Raw genomic sequence first — 25307 nt, 5'->3', positions numbered from 1 at the left:
ATAAAGAAGAAATAAGAAAATGTACCTCCCCCCCTTTGTTAGTTATAGGAACTATGGGCATGGAATATCAGGTATGATGTTAGAATAGGTGGCTGTGCTGGTTAGTTTTGTTGAACTATTTTCCCCCTATTTTTAAAAAAATTCTTTGTACAATGCCTGATTTGCTAGTGTTTTTTTAAAATAAAGGTTATGTGAAAAAACATATCAATAAAATAATACACAAATAAATGAGTAAATATGTAGAATTAAACCAAAAATAGGCAGTGTAGTGTGCTGGAATAAGCCCTTTTGCATCTCATTTAGAGGACTTGGCTTCAAATCCTATCCCTGATGTTTACAAATTATAGGACTTTGAATAGATTCCTTATATTCTCAGAGTCATTTTCCTGATCTATAAAACAAATGAGTAAGATTAGATTACTTCAATTTTTCATATTCAAAACCCTGTTTTTGAGGGAATTACTTCAAGGGCAGCTAGGTGATATAGTGGATAGAGCTAGTCAGGAAGGCCTAAGTATAAATCTGAATTGACTTACAAGGTGTGTGACCCTGAACAAGTCACTGAAGCTCAATTGTCTTAAACATCCAAGGCCATCTCCAGTCATCCTAATGTAGATTTTGTCACTAGACCCAGATGGCTCTTTGGAGAGAGTAAAGTTGGTGACATGATATATGACATTTATCTAGTATTTCTGTACTTTCCATTTAGGACCATGTGGCATCTCAACATGAGCACTGTTTATCTCTAATGTGTGTATTGCATTGGAAATCTAGGAAAAAGGTAATGGTGAGCTTATATACTGTAATATAAGTAGATTCAATCTCTGGATTTTTAATATATTTCAGGCTATTCACTCCAGGGCATTGCAATATCCAAACTTGGACATTCACTTGGAAAATTATGAATAATATGCCATGTATAATAACTAGCATTAATTACTAGGATATAAGGCAGCTAGGGAGAAAATACTATGAATGGCTATAGCTGATTAAACCAGGCACTTAATTAATTAATTATTTCATTCATTCATTCATTTGTTTTTTGTTTATTTTATTTTTTATTTATTTTTTGAATAGAATTTTATCATCCAAAATATATGTAAAACCAAATTTTGACATCAATTTTTTAAAACTTTGTGTTCCAACTTCTCTTCCTCCCTCCCTTCCCACCCCCCACCCACAAGAACTCAAGCAATTCAAAATAAGTTATGCATGAGTAGTCATGGAAAACATTCCCACATTAGCTAGGTTGTGAGAGAAAACATTTAAAAAACAAAACTTCAGATTAAGGAATTGTCAAAAATTAAAAAATATATATATGTTTCCATCTGTTTTCAGATACTATCAATTCTTTCTCTATAGGTATATTGCAATTTTTATAAGTCCTTCAGGATTATTGGATGATTGCCTTGCTGAAAATAATCACATGCTTCTCAACAGATCATCTTACTCTATTGCTGTTATTTTGTATACAGTACATTCCACTCTGCTTCAGTTCATGTAGGCCTTTCCAGGTTTTCCTCATAGTATCCAGTTCATCATAACCTGTATATAGTACCTTAAACTTGAGAAAGAATTTTCTTCATAATAGCCCAGCAAAGTAGGTACCATATGTTTTGCCATTATAATCAATCATCATAACTATTTCCCTCCATCCTATTCCCTTCCCCTGATATTTACTTTCTTGTCTATCTTCTTTTAACCTATTCCTCCTCAAAAGTGTTTTACTTCTGACTCTCCCCTCCCCCATTCTGCAGTCCCTTTTTTCACCCTTCCCTCCTTATTCTCTTCCTCTCCTACTTTCCTGCAGGGTTAAATAGATTACTTCTCCCAATTGGGTGTGAATGTTATTCCTTCCTTGTGCTAATTCTGTGTTCTAATTTTTTCTTCCACCCTGCCTTCTCAACCCTCCCTAAGAAATCAAGCAATTCAATATGTCATACTTGTGCAGTAATGCAGAATATCTTCACCTTCCTCAAAAGTGCTTTGCTTTTTACTGCTCTCTTCCTGAATCTGCCCTTCAATCCTCCCCCTCTTCTAGTCCCCCCATCTCTCTCCCCTCCCTCAGGGCAAAAATATATTATTATACCTACTTGAGTATGTATGTTAGTCCCTCTTTGAGCCAATTCTGATGATACTAAGGTTCACTCACTCCCCTACTCATTCCTCCTCTTTCCCTCCCCTCCATAAGCTTTTTTCTTGTTTCCTTCAGGTGAGCTACCTCTCCCTAGACTCTCTCTCTCCTTCCCTCTTCCCCAGTCTATTCCTCCTGCACCTTAACCTAATTTTAAAGATGTCATTATGCATTAGTTAGGTGGCACAGTGTATAAAGCACCAGCCCTGGACGCAGGAGGCCCCAAGCCCAAATCCGGCCCCAGACATAAGACACCCCACCCTGTTTGCCTCAAAAAAACCCACAAAACATAAATGCTTTACAGATATCATCCCTTCATATTCAGTTCATATCTGTGTCATCTGTGAATTTCTTACTGAGAAAGTTCTTATGAGTTTGAAGTATTATCTTACCATGTAGGAATGTAAACAGTGTGATCTTTTAATATCCTTCATGAAGTCTTTTTCCTGTTTACCTTTTTATGTTTCTCCAGGGTCTTGTATTTGAAAGTCAAATGTTCTATCCAGTTCAGGTCTTTTCATCACAAATGCCTGAAAGTCCTCTTTTTCATTGAAATTCCATTTTTTCCTCTGAAAGTTTATACGCAGTTTTGCTGGGTACATGATTCTTGGCTGTAGTCCCAATTCCTTTGCCCTCTGGAATACTATATTCCATGCCCTCCAGTTCTTTAATTTAGATGCTGTTAGATCTTGCTTTATCCTTATTGGGGCTCCACAGTATTTGAATTCCTTTTTTCTAGATGCTTGCAATATTTTCTCCTTGACCTGGGAGCTGTGGAATTTGGCTATAATATTCTTGGAAGTTTTCTTTTTGGGATCTCTTTCAGGAGTTGATCAGTGGATTCTTTCAATTTCTATTTTACCTTCTGCTTCTAGAATATCAGGGCAATTTTACCTGTCAATTTCTTGGAAGATGGTGTTTAAGCTCTTGTTTTGGTAATGGTTTTCAGGTAGTCCAGTGATTTTCAAATTATATCTCCTGCATCTATTTTCCAGGTCAGCTGTTTTTCCAAGGAGATATTTCATATTGCGCGCTCTCTCTCTCTCTCTCTCTCTCTCTCTCTCTTCTGTGTCTTGGTTTCTCATAAAGTTACAAACTTCCATTTGTTCAATCCTAATTCTTGACAATTATTTTCTTAAGAGAGCTTTTGTATCTCCTTTCTAATCTGGCTTTTAAGCTCTTGACGTTTTTCTCATGACTTTCCTGCATTGCTCTCATTTCTCTTTCCATTCTTTCTTCCACCTCTCTAAATCTTCCTTCTATCTTTCCTACTTTCTTTTCAAAGTCTCTTTTGAATGCTTCCATGGCCTGGGACCAATTCATATTTTTCTTGTAAGCTTTGAATGTTGAAGGTTTGATCCTGTTATTATCTTGTTCTTCTGATGGTATATTGTGATCTACCTTTCTTTCTTTCCTTATTTTTGCAGAGCAATAGGGATTAAGTCATTCCCCCAGGGTCAAGCATCTAGTAAGTGTCAATTGTCTGAGGCTGCATTTGAAGTCAGTACTCATGAATCCAGGGTCAGTGCTTTATCCACTGGACGACCTAGCTTCCCCATAAACCAGGCACTTTAAAAAAGGACTCCTCACTTAGTCATTAAAAACCCTTCACAACTCGACTCCAAACTACCAATATCGCCTCATTTCATATTATTGCCCTTCCCATATAGCCTATGTTCCACCAAAACTCAGCTAGTAGATATTTCCTAGGCATGCCATTTCTTGACTCTATGAATTGACATGGATGTTCCCACATGCCTGGAATTCACTTCCTTTTTATCTCACCTTGTCAGATTTCTTACCTTTCTTCAAATCTTGGCTCAGCTACCCACCACCTCCTCTATGAAACATTTTCTGATTGCCTTAATTGTTAGTGATCTTACTCTCCTCCAAATACTTTGCATTGATTCATATGTTTAAATTGTGTATCTCTTCTAGTAGAATGTAAGCTCCTAAAGGATAGGGATTGCTCTGTGTGTTTTTTTAATTGCATCTGCAGTTCCTAGCACAATTCTTGGCAGAGTACTTACTTAATAAATGTTTATTGAATTGTACCAACTCAATCAGTAGATCAACACGTATCTATTAAGGGACAACTATATGCAAGGTATTGTATTAAGCACTGAAGAAGAGAGAAAAAAAGTGAGAGTGTCTGTCTAAAAGAGCTTACATGATAACAAGGGGGATATTTGCATATTTTAGAGAAAAGCTAGGGGTTCACCTTCCATCCCCAAATGATCATGGAAGGCCCAGACATCTTAATTGATTGAATCAATCACAAGTATATTTGATGTGATTATGTTCTCAATCAATGTGGAAGGATAATGGGCTCTGTGACATTGGATAAGGAAAGAGGATGCCACTCAGGAAATACTGTGTGATTGGCTGAAGAAAATCAAATCACATATCTTGGGCTACATAAAACAAACAAACAAACAAACAACAACAACAACCCAGCTAGTGATTATCCTAATGGAAGGAATTCCAATTCTGGAACTGAAGATTCTAGGCCCTTGAGGTTTCCCTCTTGGGAGAAAGAGAAAATCCTTCCCCAGTCTTTCTTCTGCTCACTGACCATATCAGAGAAACTTCACTAATAGTAGGCTGTGTTTCCAGCTTATGGGAAAAGAAACATGGCAAGAGCACAAGGTATTCAGGAAAAAGATAACCAAATATAGAGAGATGGAAGAATTGGCCAAGCTATAGGCTTATAAATTTCAAAAGGTCAGAAGACCTAAAAATCCTATCAGCATCAATAGCAGTGTTTATAACAGCTGGTAACAGAATTTCTGGGAGAGCAGTGCTTGATAGAAATGTCTGTTTCAGTCACTGAGACAGAAACAAACTTGACACCCTAAGGAAAGGCAGCTTCCAGACTACAAAAGCACCAGTATTGGAAATCCAGGTAGAGTTAAATCCCTAAGGGAAACTTCATGAAGAAGATTTTATAATTTTTAAAGATGAGTAAACTGAGGCCCAGAGAAGCAAAATTCTAGATTTCAGACATTAATCAGAGACAAATACAAAACTCAAACTATGGTCTCTTGACTCCCAAGCCCTGATCATTTTTTTCCACTATAGGTCTTAATATTAAAGTCTTCATATTACTTCATATTAATGCAGCTATGGAGTATGTTCAGTAGGGTACTGTGCCTGGAATCAGATGGATACGATTTCAAATTTGACCTCATGCATTTACTAGCTGGGAGACTTTGGGCAAGTCACTCATTCTCTATTTGCCTCTATTTCCTCAACTGTAAAATGAAGATAATAATAGCAACTCCCTCTCAGGGTCATTCTGAAGATCAAATGAAATAATACATGTAAAGCTCTTAGCACATTACTTGGCACATACTAGTTATTATATAAACAACAGGTTTATTATTGTTATTGTTATTATTACTATTGCCTTTAGAATGAACTTATCAATTGGGCAAGTCTAAACCCACTGAACTGCAATATTGCTTTCAACAAGGAAGGCTGAGGATGTTCATCACTCAGACACATACCTATAGTGGCATCCTTCACTATATGGGTAGATTTTGAGTTTTTGTGATTCATGAGGATTTTTCTGACCTTATCTCTGAAGGGAAAATAGACTTTGCTAACACTTTCTATAATCTGTATGTGCATATTTTGGTGTTTTCTTTTCAATTTATTTACAAAGGTAATACATTTTTTGGTTTTGCCCTTTGGGGTAGATATTGACAAAATCTAGCTTTGCCTAGTTTACTTGGACTGTCATTCAGGGAATGAAAGAATCAGAAAAAGTAGATTCAATGTCATTCCCCCTTTTTCTAAAAGAATTTCTCTTACTCTAGTGTGTTCTTTTTATAAGTCTCCTGGCAAAGTTTTGCTAGGGGATTCCAATTCTTTTTAAAAGAAAAATAATAATATCCCCTTTAAAATGTATGATCTGAGGATTTCAGCCCATCAAAACATTATAGTTAATTTTTTTCATTCAGCTATCTTAGTTTACTTTATTCTTAATTTCAACTGTATGTATTTCATGAGACCTCATAGTGTCAGGCATGGGCCTGTTTGGGTTTGATGTGTCCATCGAATATCATTGCACTATACCCTAGTCCCTCTCCTCTCTGGACCAATGAACTACTATGTCTTATCTATCAAAATATCAACTGTGCTGTATTTAACTAGGGAAATGGAATGGAGATATAAAAATCACACATGCAATTACTCAAAGCCAGAGCTATGTCATTAGTGATGATGATTGTTGAATTGCACAGTGGAGAACCAGGGAATGTGGACTCCCTTCACTTCTAGTTTAGAACAATGTCATTTCTCAGAATGACAGTAAAATGAATGGTTAAGGATAATAGCTCTATTAATCTTATGCCCATAATATCTCAGATGACTAAGTGAAGTGACTTGCAAAATTGGCCACCAGATGTCTCCACTCCTTAAGATAAGATGAAATAGCCCAATTAGTCTGTCTACTTTAAGAAGGAAGAGTGATTGAATAGTAAAATTGATTTCCCTGGTTGATGTTAAGATCCACCACTCATCCACCAGTAAAGATGATCTTTGCCTTTTTCATCTTGTAAGGTTCATGTTGATGGGGTAGTGGGGGAGAGAAGTAAAATGAGAATTTATATTCTTTCAAAAAGGCAATACATAGTGTCATGGGGGAAATTGGTTGTTGTGGGGGCATTCCTCTTTAAAGAATTACACCCTCTCTCAACACAAATCAAATAATAATAAAACAATATTTTATTTAGGAGCTAGAGAAAGGAGACCAAGAGGGAAGCCAAGGACTTCTCTCAAGGGGAGATGGTTCAGAAACAATTCTCTGAAATACCTATCTCCTGGAACAGGAGAAAGTCACAAGTTTTTAGAGATGGTAGATGGGGTGGATCATCTTGAGAGTGGAATGTCCCTTACTGGAAGTGGGTTGGGAGAAGTTGGGTGTGGGGTGGTTGTTCTGATTTTTGGAATTATCCTCTGGAGCCTAATAGGCTTATCTCCATTACTTCTTAAGGTGTGTCTGTCCTTTTGTTTAGCTTTTCAAGGAGAGTTACCCCAGACTCATGTCCTCTAGTTTAGCTGGCCAGTTTATGTCCCAACCCCCTAACACATAGTTACTAGTAGGAACAATGTTAAACCCTGCTTTTGTAATTGGTGTTGTGAATAGGTAGCTGAATTTGTGGTATTGTTAAATTCATTCCGCCTATGTGCTTTCTGCTCTGGTTAGTTTCAGTTTCAATTGTGAACCAGAATTACATTAGCAGACACAGGCTGTTTTGTCTAAGAATAATAGGAAGCCTTGGAATAAAGTATCATAGGATCAAAGACTTTAGAGGTAGAAGAGCCCTTAGAACTTTTCTAGTCCAACCCCCTTATTTCGCAAATGGGGATAAGTGGCTTGCTTGAGGTCACTCAAGAAATGTTTGTAATAAATTTTGAACCCAGACTCCTGAGACAATGTTCTTTCCACTGAATGCAGTGAGTATAGGTAAACTTGTGTTAATAACAGAAAAATCTATAAAAGTGAGTGAATTTCAAGGAAAGCTTTGAAAGTTTCTGTAAGTTATAACTTCAATTGCACTTAACACTGTTGTTGTAGCCTATGGATTGACCATGATAAGAATCAGTGTCATTCAGAGAAAGGAGGTATCAGAGGTTCTGGATTCAAATCTCAACGCTAACACTTCTGACTTGTTTTTTGACCTTGTTCAAATCAATTGACCTCTCTGAGCCTCAATTTCTGCATCTGAGGATTATGTTAGATGCTTTGAAAGGTCCCTTTGATCTCTCCATCTGTATTCCTCTCACTGTCTTCTTCATTCCTCCATTGACAAATCTTTTTTCTGTCATCTTCCTTTTTAGTGTCCCAAGTTATTAGCCTCCCAAGTTGTATACTGAAAGAAATCTCTCAAATAAAACAAATAATAATAATTAAATTAATCCCGAATTCCTGTTGGTTTTTATGGATAGTCTAGCTTAATTTTGTAAAATAAACTAAAATTAAATAATTCAAATTAAATTTCCCATATTATGGCATACAATTGGATGAGAAGTCCATTGAGTTATAACAGTACATATACCCTGAACAGTCCATAGAGGGACACGATTGAATAGAAAGAGAATGAGTTTGATTTTATTTGGAAAATTTAGAAGCACTTTAAACAATAATAAACCTCTAGCTGCACCAAAACCCCATATTTCTAACACCAATATAATTCTGGTTTGCTATTATGATGATGCTATGTATGTCATAGAACATGAACATTTTAGCAGAATTCTAATGTTTCAAGTAAAGGCTAAATCATGGAATATTGGAATTGGAAGGGATCTAAAAAGACAAGTGGTGCCTGAATGCTTGTCATATTTCTGAGAGTCAAGGGGGACTTTTTTGAAATGATGGTCCTGACCTTTGGGGTTATCTCTATCTCAGAGCTCAAGTCAGGTAGTGGCCACACCTAACTGACTTTCCTGCTATAAAATTTTATCTCCTCTTACTTCTTAGGTGTGTCTGTCCTGATATCTAGTTGGTCAATCTAAACTTTAATAGTGACTTGATTCTTCCATATGTCTGTCCTGTTATCTGGTTCTCACAAGAGAAATTTCTAATTTATCCTAAGCCCTATGTCAGAATGCAAAATAGCAGTACTAGAGAGTATCTAAGAAAATAAAACATGGAATATTAAAGTTGGAGTGTTTGAACCTTCAGGTTTATATATTCAAAGTGATTCAATTTACAGATGAGGAAGTTGAGAGGTAGAGAACATGACAATGCCTAGCACATATTAAATGATTTAAAAAAACACACTTGTTGACTTGACTTATATGACTATACAGCAAGTAAGCAGCAAAAGGGCTTGAACCTGGGTCCTCTGATTCCAAGTCCAGTATCCTTTATAGGACACTCTGCTGAATTCCCACCCTCCTATTATTTGAGGTTATTAAATTATGTCTTGAAGAAATTCAAGGGTGCAGTGGAGTGGAGTTAGACTGCAGAGGGGAAACTATCACAAAATCAAGAAAAGCAGAAAAGTGAATTAACTTTATGAAACTTCATCTGTCACAAAGGAAAAAAATACATTGTACAAAGATTTTCTTTGATTGAGTTGCACCAAAGTTTCTGCTGAGTTGCCATTTCTTTCAAATGTTGTTGTCATGAATCTTTTTTTGCCTCTAAATGAGGCTTCCTTTGCTCCTCCTCAATTCATCTATTATGCACTGATGAATCTTTGTTTCAGGAAAAGCCTTTTTCTATAAAAGGAGACACTTATATACATGTATGACTTTACTTTTGCAGGGATGAGGTCTGATTTTTTTGTTGTTATTGGTTTTGTATTTTTCCTCTTTGCTAGAGAAAGCAAGGACTTCCTGGTGAGAAGCAGAAATATTCCACACATTGATGATAAAATAAAAAAAATACTTCACAAATCCCTGTAATCTTTCTCTAGCATTTAGACATTGAGGAAAATATATCATCTAAAGGAAATTACATAATGGAGAGACTACTGGATTTGGAGTCAAGAGTGCTGAGTTCAAATTTCTTCTCTGATACTTATCACATGTATGTGTGTGACCTTGGTAAAGTTATTTAACTTCTCTGGCCCCCTGTTCCTTATATATAAAATGAGGGTATTGGCTTCTAAATCATACCAAGTCTATAATTTTTTGATCTTCAGAGACAGTCAGCTGGAGAAAAAAAAGTATTTTAAGAATAAGGTTTTAGGATGAGTATAAAGGAATAGTGTAAGAAATTGATAGTTCTTACTAAGAAAAAAGTATATTTTGTGGTTGGGGTGGTAACAATGAATCCAAACCTTTTGATTTAAGATGAAAATTCTCTACTCCATGTAGCCCCCAATTTTCTCCCCAGAGCACGGTAGCTGGTTCCTTAAAGGACTGGACAATTACAATCCTCCTCTTCACCTTAACTAAATCATTAAAAACCAGGATAACACATGATCTGAGGTGACCAACTCAACTCCTACTGAAACTGACAAGTCAAGTCCCCAGATCATGCTACCAGATCTCCTCAGTACTCTCAAAATACTCCTGAGGGATTTTGGGGTATCTTTTTTTTCTTTTTTTTTTGGGGGGGGTATATTTTTAATGCTATTTCTTACTAACCTTAATGATTGAATGCTTATTACTTCAGTAAACTTGAGACCTGTGAAAGGTGTTAGCTTATAAGGCCAAGGTCTCCCACTGCATCCAGGACCATCTCGAGTCATCCTGATACATATCTTTTATTTTTTTTAATTTTTATGGGGCAATGGGGGGGTAAGTGACTTGCCCAGGGTCACACAGCTAGTAATTGTCAAGCGTCTGAGGCTAGATTTGAACTCAGGTCTTCTTGAATCCAGGGCTGGTGCTTTATCCACTGTAACCCCCCCCCCCCCCCGAATACATATCTTGCCTCTGGACCCAGATGGCTCTACGAGAGAGAGTGCGGCTGGTAACTTTGCACACTGTTCCCTCACTTAAACCTAATTCATTATGTCATGAAATCACTTCCCCAATTTCTTGGTCCTCATCAAGAACAAAAGGCAAACAACAGCAGCAATGCATTAGGTCCCCTAGTATGCTAAACACTGTGACAGTCAATTCATACCATGCACTCATGCCTTAGGTTTTAGAAATGCTTCCTACCCTTACATTGATATAGAAGTTATACATTTTTCCTCCTCTGCAAGTTATCACCTTCATGTTTGTGCATATATAATGTGTATATGTGTGTACTATATATATGTGTATGTTTACACATAATCTCCTTCAATAGAACATAAACTCCTTGAAGGCAAGGGCTGATTCATTTTCTTTAAATTGTCAGTTACAAGTGTGGTGCCTTGCACATAGTAGGCCTCTAATTAATGTTGGTTGATTGACCAGCATTGGGTCATTGGGATTCTGGAAAGATGGCACATTTTAATAGCTCCACATTTTAATAGGTCCAAATAAAAAAGATGAAAAATATACTCAAGATGATGGCACAAACTGATGGAGCCCTTATTTTTCAACTATTTGGCATGATTAATTTGACAAGAGATAGGAATACCCCATCTCCCTCTCCCTCTACAGACTCATACCTTGGTTTTCAGGGGCTTTGATCCCAGAGCACAGGTCATCAACCTGGTTGATATGTTGAGAGTTTGTTTTTTTTTCTTCCTGCCTTTTTGTTATGTCAATCCCACATTTTTCTTTCTTATCTTCAGGCCATACCAGTTTGTATTATCTTTGGACAGAGTGTAGAATTCACTCCCCTCATTCATGCTGTTGCCTAGGAGGGATTTGGGAGCTCTGATCAGATTCTCCTCCTCACCTTGAGGCATATCTTTTGTTGCCCTTCTTCTAGACTACAAATTAGCTCACCTAGTTTCATTTTTATATGCCCAAACCTCTATGCCTTCATTATTTCCCTCCCATGTATCTTTGTAATTGTTGCTCTTATTCTTTCTCCCAACATTCCCAATTTGAGGAATAATGATTGATGATGATCATGAGGAGGAGGAGGAGGAGAAGGAGGAGGGTAACTATTAATCAACAGGCATTTCTTACAACCTAATAATATGTCAGGTACCTTGCTAAACTCTGGAGATAAAGAGAAAGGCAAAAAAAGGTTTACCATTCAAAACTCACACTATCATGGGATAGAAATAACTACATACATATAATATGTATACAGAAAAGGTGAGGAAGTCACCAGGAAAAGGGGGGAGGGGAGGGTGGAAATGTTCCTCTAGAAGGTAGGATTTGAGATAAGTTGTAAAGGAAGCCAAGAAAACTAAACGGTGGAGCTGAGGGGGCAAAACATTTCAGGAATAAAAAATGCAAGTATACATGGATGGGAGACAGAATGTCATGTGCAAAGGATAACAAGAAGGCCAGTATCAATGGCTCATAGAGTGGGTGCATTTTAGTAAAACACAATAAGACTAAAAAAAAATTGTAAGTCCAATTTATGATCAACTTTTAATTAAAAAAACAGGATTTATATTTGATCTTAGAGGTAACAGGAGTCATTGGAGTTTATTGTGAAGGAGGAATCACAGAGGAGTTACTATGCTTTAGGAAAATCACAGTGACAAGTGAGTGGATGATAAATTAAAGTGGAGAGAGACTCAAGCCAGGTAGACCAGTTAGAAGGCTACCACAATAATCCAGATAAGAGATGATAAAGGCCTGAGAGTGGTGGTTGTGTAATTGGAGAAAAGAGGACATATATAAGAGATACTGTGAATTCAGAAATGAGGAAATTTGGCAATACAATGGCTATGTGAAATGAATGAAAGTGAGGATCCAAGGATGACACTGAAGTTTAAAGCAAGGGCAACTGGGTATGTGGAGGTGTTTTGTTTTGTTTTGTTTTGTTTTGTTTTTTAAATAGGAAATTGGAAGTTCAGGAAAGCAGGGGATTGGGGAGGAGGGAGGTTAAAGACAAGATAATGAGAAAGATAATGATGATTTAAATGTTTTTACTTTGAGATATCTATGGGAAATCCAATCCAAGATGCCCAACAAGTATTCAGCAATGCTTGACTGAAGTCCAGAAGGGAAACTAGGTCTGGATATATAGATCTGGGATCAATATGCAGAGATTATAAGTATAGCTATGGGAGTTGATGAGATCAACAAATAAAATAAGATAGGGTAGAGGTGAAATAGAGCCAATGATATATTCTTGAGAGACCCCACACAGTTAGGAAAAGTTAAATGGATGAAGAACTGTAAAAGAATCCAGCAATAGCATTGTATCGCAAAGAGTTTCAAAAGCAGGGAGACCTATTTGCACAAAAATATTTATAGCAGTTCTTTTTTTGGTGGCAACGAATCGGGAATTGGGGGGATGCCCATCTATTGGGGAATGGCTGAACATGTTGTGGTATATGGTTATAATGGAATATTGTTTCACTATAAGAAATGATGAGAAGGAGAATTTCAGGGAAAAAAATGCAACATGGAAAGACTTATATGAATGATGGAAAGTGAAGTGAGCACAAGCAGAAGAACATTGTACACAGTAACAGCAATATTTTTCAATGATCAGCTTTGAATGGCTTAGCTCTTCTCAGCAATACAATGGATCCAAGATAATTCTAAAGAACTCATGATGAGAAATGCTATCCACACCCAGAGAAAGCACTGATGGAATTTTCATGCAGATAGAAGCATACTATCTATCTATCTATCTATCTATCTATCTATCTATCTATCTATCTATCTATCTATGTGTATACATTTGTATATGTGTATATGTATATGTGTATATATGTATTTATTTATGTATGTGTATGTGAGTGTGTGTTTTGGTTAGTGTCTTCTTTTACAAAACAGCATGGAGTAATAGATAAGAGACCTGGCCTTAGTGTCAGTGGGTTAGTGGTAAAGTCCTGCTTCTTACTCATACAGGCTATGTAACCTATTAAGTAACAAATCACTTGGCATTCTAGTGTACCATACTTTTTAAGACTCTAAGTTGCAGGACAGGTTACTTTTTTGTTTGTTAGTTTCTTATGCCAATAAAAATAATATTCTGGAGAAGAAAAAATGAAAGAAAAAGATGAATAACGGAATTAAAAATGAATGAATGAACAAGAAACAAACAAATAAATAAATTATTTTACTACCTACCTTAGAGGTTTGATGTAGAAACATAATGGCTAAAGAAGACCCCTTTACTTTAAGACCAATGAATGAAGCTTCTATTGTGTCCTCCCAGGACTGATGTCAAAGACCGATCACTGCTAGACCTTCCTTCTATGGAGGTGATTACTATAAGGATCATATGTCATCAACAGCACAGCTGCTTGCTTAAATATTATATGTTTCTTTTCTTTCCAGCTTGGATGAATTTGGTGTGTTATTTGTCTTAATCATACATCTTTCCATGCCTTTGCTTTCATTGTGGATGTACATATCTGATGAACTTTCTAGCCATGAATAAAACTTTTCCAAGAGACTGATATGTCATTTCAGAGGGCCAGACACACTTTTGAAATTATATTTTAAGAGCTCTTAGATGTTCAGATCCAAATGTCTTTACTTAAAAGGGGGGTAAAAAAATAAAAGGAAAGTTGCCAGGTTATATCAAAGCATAATGCACTTTCTTCTGCTGCCCTTCAAATCCACAGCCAACTGCATTGTCTATAAGGGGCAACCTAGTACAGCCTCTTTGAAGTTAATGCCAGAAAAGAGGACAAAAGTTGAGGAGAAATGTTGTCTACTTACCTGTGGTTTAATAACTTGGAATTTCTTGTGACAAAGGGGTTTACAAAAGGTTTAAATGTTCCATTATCTGATGGTCTGAAGGAACCTCAGAGGTCATAGCCTGTATCTGAACAAGCATTTTCAACAAGTAATTGACCACAATGCCCACAATAAAAGGAATCTCACTAAATACCTACCATTGCATTTCTGGAAATCTTGAAAAGTCAGATTTCTCTTTTCTTTGCATCTCTTCAATCCATACTTTTCGCCTTATTCTACTCCCTGTGGCAAATCCCTCTTCTATATGATGACCCTTTAAATAACTTAAAATCTTAATCATGCCCTTTCCAAAATTTATATCTTTACCAGCTTAAAGTTCCTATTCCCATCTTCATAGGCTCACATAACATGGTTTCTAGGACCTTTAACTGAATGTAAAATCTTTGAATGTAGAAATTGCTTCATTTTTTGGTCTTATAATCTCCGAAGCCTAGGACAGTACCTGGAAGATAGTGGGTACTAAATGCTTGACTAATTTGCCTAGAATGGATGGATCCTGGTTGCATTCCCTCAGCTCTTATTTAGCAGTGTCCTGCCTAAAGCATGCCTTCCACCCAATATAACAAAATATTTCTAATGAGGCCTGGCCATAACAGAGTACAGAGGAATCATCACCTCTCTCATTATAGACACTAAGCTTCTATTACCTTTTATCTGCTTGTCACAATGGTGATTTAGTTATTCAGAGTAAGTTTGTAGCATACTAGGTTCTCCAGATGTTTCTTTTTTCAAATATGAATATTGCATATAAAAGAGTTAAATTATTTTTTTAATAATTATAACTCTCCCCACAAAAAAATAATTATAACTCTCCCAAATTGGAAAGGGATTCCTCAGAAAGTAGTGATACATAGATAAAAAAAGAGGGTCATTGAAATATTTTGAAATGCATGGAAGAGAACAGAAGGAAGTTTGGAAGTAAGCATAGACAAGCAGGAAAGTTTGCAAAATAAAGTATGAAAGGTTTACTGTATTTAAAAAAAGAATGGGGTATGAAATGGAGATTCATAGTTTCACAGTCAATCCTTTTTTGTGTTCTACTATTTAGGTATAAATGATCTCTTTTTTGGTTTTCTTTTGATTTCTAAGTAAGAATAAAATAATTTTAAAAGTTAAAAATATGTATTTTTAAATTCTGATTGACATATGATGTATTGGATATCTTCTTAGATTTGTGTTTTTGCAAATTTGACAAGGATGTCTTCTATACTCTCATTAAGGTCATTGATAAAAAATGTTGACTAGCTCTATAACAAAGAAAAATACCGGGGGTTCTCTACTAGAGACCTACATTTGGATTTACAGATCCCATAGGTCTGTTCACTCTACACGTTCTGAATTTGCCAATTGTATTATCATTTAGCCAACTGTTTTTTGTAGTTTCATGAAATCATGAGACTATAAAATGGCTTGCTGAAATCCCCAATGGGGTGTGAGGTAAGTGATATATATATATATATATATATATATATATATATATATATATTAGCTGTGTGACTCTGGGCAGGTCGCTTAACACCTCATTGCTATAAACCATGAAGGGAATTCTCTATGGAGAATCTATCAGTGCAGATCAACAACTCTTTTATAACTTTGAGTGCAGAACATTGATATTAAGAAACTTGCCCAGGGTCACACAGCCAATAGGTTCTATAAGCTGGAAATTTCACTACATTTGTCGATCTGCATGAATAGAGTTTTTCCCTTCTGACAATTTCCTACATGGCTAAAATCACAGGTCTGAGAAACATCTCTCCCAGCACACCCCACCCCCCTCCCAACACACACACACACACACACACACATGCACACACATGCACACACACACAACAGTCAGTTTTAACATTCTAGGATTCTATGTTGCATTTCCTCATAGAGTGATTGGTTCTATATAGTTAGGGCCTTCTTGTGTTATTAGACTCTTTCCAATAAGAGATTTCATCATATAAGCCCTATGAATTATTCATTACTTATATTGTTTGCTAATTTTAATGCTTGCTTATATACCAAAGGCACCAGTGTTTAGTTGGGAGTGAAATGACATGAGGAATTCACAGAAAGAAAAAATAATTCATTCTTGTAATAGTTACTTAAGTCTTTAGGTTTGAAAAATCAATAATGCTAAAGGCTTTTCCCCCTCCTAACTTTCTAAGTAATTCTATTCTAAATGAATTCATTGCATTATAAAAAAAAACAAAACAAAATGAACAAAAAGATGCCTTATGACTATCTTCTCACCATGCAGGCTCCACTGTAGCCATCATTTTCATTTTTACCCCACTGCAATCCTAGACTATATTCTGAGGTCACTGCACTCCTATACATGAGCTTTTGCCTTAACTTAGCTAGAACTAGGCCATCCTCTTCAATAACTCTCCCCTTTCTAGCCTGTCTTGGAACAGTTCCTTTTCTTATTAGAATATAAGCTCCTTGAAGGTAGGAACTTTCTTGCTTGTATTTTATCTGTAGCATTTGACATAGTGCCTGGACCATAGCAATTGTTTAATAAACTTCTCTCTCTCTCTCTTTCTCTCTTCCTTCCTTCTTTCCTTCCTTCCTTCATTCCTCCCTTCCTTCTTTGCTTCCGTCCTTCTGTCTGTATTTATGTACATACATATGTATTTATCATCTATCCATGTATTGGTATATGTATGTATCTATCTGTATTATGCATCTATTTATATATCTATCTCTTTTTAAGTTCCTAAGCATCTATCGATCTATCCTTACAGTCAATTTTACTCTATTTTAATTAGCAACAATGTATTTGGCTAAAACTGCAGGCAATATACACTGGTGCCTTTGGTGTATAAGCAAGCATAACGATTACCAAACAACACATGTAATGAATAATTCACAGGGCTTATATGATGAAATCTCTAATTGGAAAGACTCTAATAACACAAGCAGGCCCTAACCAAATAGAACCAATAACTCTATGAGAAAATGTGACATAGAATCCTTGAATGTGAAAACTGACTGTTTGCATCTATGTGGGGGGGGAGGGGGGTGGAATATAGGTCTTAAATATTGAATCTACACAAGCAAAAAGAAGTGGAGAATTTAAGCAGTTCTACAGCTAATTCTGAAACCCACTCTTGAGGAGAGAGATTATTTTGCCTGAATGATCTCAATTGCTACCTATATTAATCAAATGTATTAGTTCTTTTCTCTACTCTCCTCTTTGCCAGTGTGGACAGTCTTGTATATTTCTGCCTTGCCTTTGCCGGTAGTTTTTCTCTGTATAGAATGGACCTCCATTTTCCTCTTCCTCATCCTCTGACTCTTCCTCTTGATCTAACTTTAATTCCTATTATTCCTGCCAGCCTCATTTCTCCTGGGACGGCCACATCATGTGTTCATAGAATTAGAGAGGTCAAATAGGTCAAGGCACTCTATTTAACAATAAGGAAGCTGAGGTCCAGAAAGGTGAAATGTCTTGTCCATAATCATGATCTTGATCCTTGATCAAGTCCTTGATCCTTGAGCAAGTACTAAAGTTCAAACCCAAGTTCTCTGACTCCACATCCAGTAGCCTTTCGCTATACTCTCCTTACTGGTGTCTCTTATCTTTAAACCTCTATTTTATCTTTCTTGTGTATTTCCTGATTTTGTGATTTGTGAGAGAAATGGCAGAGCAAAGAAGAGAGAACTGTCATCAGAACCCAGAAGATCTTTAAGTCCCACCTTGGACCAGGCCAGCTGTGTGACATTGGACAAATAATTCAGTATCTAAATTTCGTGGGCAATTCTCTAAGTAGTAGAGAAAGAAGAAGATGTTGAAGTGAATTGATAGAGGAACAGTTTTTCTAAGACTTCCTTATAAAAGTTAAATCATGGGTCTAGTCCTATATAAATCTCTGTGGAAGGAAGGTCACTTTATCCATGATAGTTAGGGGGTGAAATGAGGATATATCTAAGCAATGCCTTCTGCAAAGAAGGTGCCTAATAAATATTTTATGAGATAAAACTGGAATTTACTGATTTTATGAGGTAACTTTTAACAAGTCTGTGCCGTGTCTCACCAACTAGATCATAAGCGTCTTGTGAGCAGGGATCATGCCTTTGCCTACTTTGTATTCCCCACAGAATCTGAAGCAATATTTTGTATATAATAGATATTTAAGAAACATTGATTGATTGGTTGATGGATCAATATCAGTAGAACTGTTTGAAAATTCTGAAATTTTATATCAACAAATATTTATTACATAAAAGGTATTGCTCAGATATATCCCATTTCCTCCTCTAAGCAGCCTGCATGTAGTGACCTCCCTCCCCAAAGGATTTATTAAATTATTCCCTATGATTGTGGGTGGGGCTACATATGCATATTAGAGCTATTAGGTTTTCCTATCACTTCTAATTCTTCATGTTTTAAAATAAAATTTTATTATTCCCCTCATGCTTAAATAAACCTTTAGAGGTTGATCCCTCATTAGTGACTTCACATTCTTGCATGGCCTTGGTTGTTCAGGAAGTCTGACCCTTTATTAATTTGATTTTATTTTCTGAGATGACCTTGGTCTTTTGTAGACTCAAAATGAAAATTTATTTTCTGAAGGACAAATATGATTGAATCTCAGTAAATTTCAAGGAAGACACATTGCTACAAAGAAAGAAAACTCAGTAGCAAAGCAGAGTTCTATCCTGATACCAACCTGGAACTTGCCTGCAGATTTGCACAATTGCTGTTAAAATGTCAAAAGCAGGTGTTTCTTTTTTCTTTAGTTTGAGCTTCAAGCTAGCATGGGCATTCAGCTAAATCCCTCCCAGGTGCTGGAACAGTATGGGGTTTAGTATTTCAGAGGTAATTATTGCTGAATACATTGTGTAGCCAATGCACCTGCCAGGTAGAGGCAATGAAAAAGTGTTTGTGCAGGTAGGGAAATGTCTTAGTCTCAAGTCCACTTAAAGAGCCTCTTAAGACCATCAATGACTAGTCACTGAGATGAACATTCTTCCAATATAGTGATAAACACAAAAAGCACATGGAAATCAAACACTCACAGTACGACTAGCCATAGAGTAAGAGTCCTGTCCCTGCTCAAACCTCTGAAGTGCTTAAGGCAACAGCAAAAGTGGCTTTGGCTTTACAAGGGGATTTCCACTGATTTCTCTTATGAACAAATTGAAAAGCTATAACCCTATGTGTATACAAACATCCAATTGACCAACCCATGGAGGGAGATGACATCAGAGAGTTTGTCACTGGGGCTTACAGTACATAAAAAGTCTTTCTATTTCCCTTAAGAATAGTTAGGGTCACTGAACTCATGACACAATCGCTCCAAAAAACATCCAAATAATGCCATAGGAAAATGCCCTGAGCAGCAAAACTCACAGAAGAATGTGCTGAAATCATCTTCTAAGAATGGCTTGGAAGGTCGGAAGGAGGGAGCTGCTGTGCTGATACAGGAGTCGAGCCCAACCCCACAGTCACCCTGACAAAGATCCAGTCCCAGGAAGGCCTCACTAGAAAAGTAGACCCGCAGAACCTCTGAATAAGCTGAAGTGCCAGTGTTGTCTGGAACTAAGTTCACAGTATGGTGAGTGGGCTGAGCCCTGGGCAAGGGGTAGACTACAGGGGTCTATGTTGGTGCTAAGGCAGAACTTGGATTTTACACCCCTGCTGAGAACCAGGAGGTAGGCTTGAGTAGCAGTGGTGCAGGTGGGGGAGGGGCACAAGCTCTTCGGAGCTAACAACCACAACACACAAAGCTGGTTGATTAGCAAGTTGGTCTGGGGTCATCTAAGGACCAGGGAACAGGCCAGGCGAATGAATAACCTGATTCTCCTTAAATCATACCACCTGGGACTTCTTAAGCTTGGGATACTGCAGCCCAGAAACAGTTCCCCACTTTAAGGAGCTAAAAGTCAAGTAAAACAAAGGCAAGATGAGCTGACATAGAAAGGTGAGGACCATAGAAAGTTTCTTCAGTAACAAAGAAGACTGAGGGTCACCCTCAGAGGAAGATGTCAATATCAGGGCCCCTATATCTAAAGCTTCCAAGAAAAATACGAATTGGTATCAGGCCATAGAGGTGCTCAAAAAGGACTTTGAAGATAAAGTTAGAGAGGTAGAGGAAAAAATGGAAAGAGAAATGAGGGTGATACAGGAAAGACATGAGAAAAAAGTCAACAGCTTAAAAAGTAAAATGGGCCAAATGTAAAAGGAGGTACAAAAGCTCTCTGATGAAAATAATTGCCTAAGAATGAGGATTGAACAAATGGAAGCCAGTGACTTTATGAGAAACCAAGACACAATAAAGCAAATCCAAATGAATAAAAAAATAGAGGACAATGTGAAATATCTTCTGGGGAAAACTGCTGACTTGAAAATAGGTCCAGGAGAGATAATTTGAAAATTATTGTTCTACCTGAAAACCATAATCAAGGAAAGAGCTTAGACACCATCATCCAAGATATTCTCAGGGAAAATTGCCCTGAAATTCTAGAAGAAGAAACTAAAATAGAAATTGAAAGAATCCACCAATCACCACCAGAAAGAGATCCCAAAAGGAAAACTCCCAGAAATATTATAGCCAAATTCCAGAACTCTCAAGCCAAGTAGAAAATATTGCAAGCTGCCAAAAAGAAAGAATTCAAGTACTGTAGAGCCCCAGTCAGGATGGCACAAGATCTAGCAGCTTCCACATTAAAGGACCAGAGGGCATGGAATATGATATTCCAAAGGGCAAAGGAAATGGGATTACAAGCAAGAATCACCTACCCAGCAAAACTCAGCACTATCTTTCAACAGAAAAAAATGGAACTTTAATGAAAAAGAAGACTTTCAGATATTTGTGATGAAAAGACCTGAACTGAATGGCAAATTTGACTTTCAAATATCAGACCCTAGAGAACCATAAAAATGTGGAGTTGGGGGAAATATCTGGAGTCATACAGTGGGTGACTGTCTTGTGTCTGAGGCTGGGTTTTGGCTGGGATCCCCCTGGGTCCAGGGGTGATGATTTGTCCACTGTGTCACTTAGATAGGTGATGACATCTTTAGGGTTAAATTGAGGGGTGAAAGGAATTCACTGGGGGAGGAGGAAGGGCAGAAATGAAATCCTACATGAAAGTAACAGGAAAAGGCTTATAGAGTTGGGGAAGAGATGGGAGAGGAGCAGGGCAGTAAATGAATTTTACACTCATCAGAATTGGCTCAAAGACATCTATCTCATTAGAATTGGCTCAAGGAGGGAATAATGTACTCAATTGGGTGGACTAATCTCTCTAACCCTGCAGGAAAATAGGAGGGGAAGGGGATAAAGAGAGAGGGGCAAAAGAAGGAAGGGCAGAGTGGGGGAGGGGACAGATAGAAGCAAATCCCTTTTGAAGAGTGATAAGATGAAAGAAGATGAATAATTGAATAAATATCATGGGGAAGGGAATAGGATGGAAGGTAAATAGTTAATGATAGTAATCATGAAAAATAGAAAAGGGGGGAAAATTGTACAAAAAATATTTATAGCAACTCTTGGTGGAGGCTAAGAATTGAGAATTAAGGGAATGTCCATCAATTGAAGAATGATGGAAAAAGCTGTCTTATATGATTGTGGTGGAATGGTCTTGTTCTACAGGAAATGACAAACAGGATGATCCCCGAAAAACCTGGAAAGACTAATGAACATCGATGAATAGTGAAGTGAACAGAGCTGGGAGGACATTGTGCGCAGTGACAGCAGTATTGTTCAATGAGCAGTTGTGAATAACTTAACTACTCTCAGCAGTGCAATGATCCAAGACAATCCCAAGGAACTAATGAGGAAGCTTACTATGCACCCCTGTAGAAAGAACTGATAAGAAGAACACTTGAGGATTGTACATATATAAACTGATTGCAATCTTGTAGAGAGGGGAGGAAAGGGAGGGAGGGAGGGAGAAAAATTTGGAACTCTAAATCTTATGAAAATGAATGTTGAAAACTACCCTTATATGTAACTGGAAAATAAAATAAGTGTTTCTTGCTGAAAAATTTTAAAAAAATGAAAAAATAAGAATAGTTAGGGTCAGGCAGCTAGGTGGTGCAGTGGATAAAGCACTGGCCCTGGATTCAGGACCTGAATTCAAATCCAGCCTCAGACACATGACACTTACTAGCTATGTGACCCTGGGCAAATCATATAACCCTAATTGCCCTGCAAAAAAACACTAAAAAACCTATTGTTAGCTCTTTCTTTTTTCCATCTTACTGCCTCTTGCAGCCCTGAAGATCAAGCTGTGCAGCTTCAATGGGTACAAGATCTACCAGGGTCGTGGGAGGCACTACAACTGCACAGATGGGAAGGTTTTCCAATTTTTGAATGCAAAGTATGAGTCTGCATTCCTTTCAAAGCAGAACCCTCTGTAGATCAATTGGACTATCCTCTATAGAAGAAAGCACAAGAAGGGACAGTCAGAAGAGATTCAAAAGAAAAGAACCTAGTGGGCAGTTAAATTCCAGAGGGCCATCACTGGGACTTCTCTTGCTGCTATAATGGCCAAGAGGAACCAAAAACCTGACATTAGTGAGGCCCAAGGAGAACAAGCCATCAGGGTTGTCAAGGAAGCAAAAAAGGCTAAGCAAGGAACTAAGAAAACAGCTGCATCTGCTGCTAGGGCTCCTACAAAGGCAGCACCTAAACAAAAATTTGTGAAGCCAGTGAAAGTTTCTGCACCCCAAGTTGGTCGAAAATGTTAATTGTCTACTAAGTTGAACTAAGTAAACTTAAATTTAAAGCAAAAACAAGAGCAACAACAACAATTAGTTATGGTCAAAGTCAAGATGGCAGATTAGAGAAAGTACTCATCTGAACCTTCCTAACACTGCCCTCCAAAGAACTTTAAAATAATGCCTCAACAAAAGGTCAGAACAAGACATTCTTCCAGCCCGTGGAAACTTAGAATTTCAGAAAGTGATCTGTGACATGGGGTTAGAGGCTGGCCTACAGCTATCATGAATGAAAGACTTGTGGTGGGACTAGTTAGTGGTTACAGAAGCAGAATCATCTTCTGGAGCTTCTAAACCAGAGAGGGTAAGGGAACCTGACAACTAGTCAGAGAGTACAGTGGACCCCCTGTGCTGTAACTGGATGCAAGACCAGAAACCATTTGGCAACTCCATTTCCCATACCCATTCTAGGGTCATAGCTCAAGGGCAATGAGAAGTACTTTCTTTCAAACGGGAGTGGAAGCCATGAGGGACAGTACCACTTGTGATCCTAAGGGATCAGTGGCCCTGAGTAGCACTTGTTGTTGTTGTTGCTATTTTTGTTGAGTTTTAGTCCTGTTCTACTCTTCCTGACCTAATTTGGAGCTTTCTTGGCAAAGATACTAAAGTGGTTTGCCATTTCCTTCTACAGCTTATTTTACAAATGAGGAACTGAGGCAAACCTGGTTAAATGACTTGCCTAAGGTCACATAATTAGTAAGTAACAGTGGTCACTTTCTAATTCAGGAAGATGAGTCATTCTGAATCCAGGCCTACCACTCTGCCCATTGCACCAAATAGGTACCCAAGTTGTCGTTGAGTCATTATAGTTGTGTTTGAACCTTCATGGTCCCCTTTGGAATTATCTTGGCAAAGATATGGAAGTGGCTTACTATTTCCTTCTCCAACTCATTTACAGATGAGGAAACTGAGGCAACCAGGGATTAAATGACCCAGGATCACATGGCTAGTAAGTGTATGAGACTGGATTTGAACTCAGACCTTCCTAACTACAAACCTGGTGCTTTATCCACTGTGCCAGCTACCTGCTATATCAAATGCAATTGCAAGCAATGAGGGGCCCTTCCTAGGTAAGGACTAGAATGCAGACCAGGAGAATAGTTATTACACCTCTCCCCAGATCACGTCACCTTGGAAATGCCAAGTACTTCCAAAAACCCAGAACTAGCTCTGAAAAGAGCAGTGAGAAAAGGACCTGAAGCTTGAGACAAGGCATTTCCACACTCCCTGCTGGGAACTCCATGCTGAGTCAAACATTAAAACATAGTGCCAAATCAAGAAATACGGTGGAAAAAAATGAACAAACAACAACAAAAATAACGTGACCATAAAAAGCTACTTTAGAGACAGGGAAGATCAAGACACAAATTCAGCAAAAGATAATAAAGTTAAAATGGCTACAAAGAAAATCCTCAAAGAAAAATCTCAATTTGATATAAGCCAAATAAAAATTCTTGGAAGAACTTGAAAAATAATTTTCAAAATTAAATAATGGCGGTAAAGGAAACAAATTAGGCAAAGAAATGAAAGGCAAGGAAGAAAATTATGAAAAGACAGCAGCTTGGAAGATGGCAGAGGAAAGACATTAAACACAGCTCCTGATACAATTACCCCAAAAACAGCAATAAAAGAACCCCTGGAACAGAAAAACCCACAAAAATACAGGCTGAGATTATTTTCCAGCCATAGACAAATTAAAGGACGATGTGCTGAACTACTGGTAAAGTCCAACCCTATTGTGATGGAAGAGACCCCAGGCATGCTGCAGAAGAGGAACTTAACCCTTGAGCCTCTGAATCAGCTGTAGCACCAGTGACTTCTTGAACTGATCTTGTGGTGGTGTGAGAGAGCTGAATGGCTGGCGGGGGGAGGGAGGGAATGGAAAATGCAGGGGTGTCAGCTGGACCTAGGGAAGAATTCACCTGTCCCTCCCCAGCAGGGAACCAGGAAAAAAATCCTGAATGGCAGGAGGCCCAGGTTGGGAGGGGGCGTAGACTCATCAAAGCTAAGAACCACACCACAGAAAGCTTTGTTGTTTGGTTGTTTATTAAGTTGGCTTGAGGTTATCTTCAGACCAGAGAACAGGCCAGGCAAGAGAAAAACCTTCCCTCCTTCAAAGCAAAACACATGTGACTCTCTGAATCTGGGAACAGTAGTATAGTCTAGAAGCAGGGCCCCCCAGTGGGGATTTAAAAAGCAAGTAAAAGATCGCAA

General features: G+C 37.7%; 1 pseudogene; it reads left to right on the top strand.

Moving 5' to 3' along the window:
* Window positions 1-11593: 11593 nt before the first annotated feature.
* LOC122739106 lies at window positions 11594-23063 on the top strand (annotated as a pseudogene).
* Window positions 23064-25307: the final 2244 nt, after the last annotated feature.

This window comes from Dromiciops gliroides, chromosome 2, assembly GCF_019393635.1.
Source record: "Dromiciops gliroides isolate mDroGli1 chromosome 2, mDroGli1.pri, whole genome shotgun sequence".
Classification (NCBI taxonomy): domain Eukaryota; kingdom Metazoa; phylum Chordata; class Mammalia; order Microbiotheria; family Microbiotheriidae; genus Dromiciops; species Dromiciops gliroides.
Note: the sequence above shows the minus strand (reverse complement) of the source record. Positions and strands in the feature narration are given on the sequence as shown.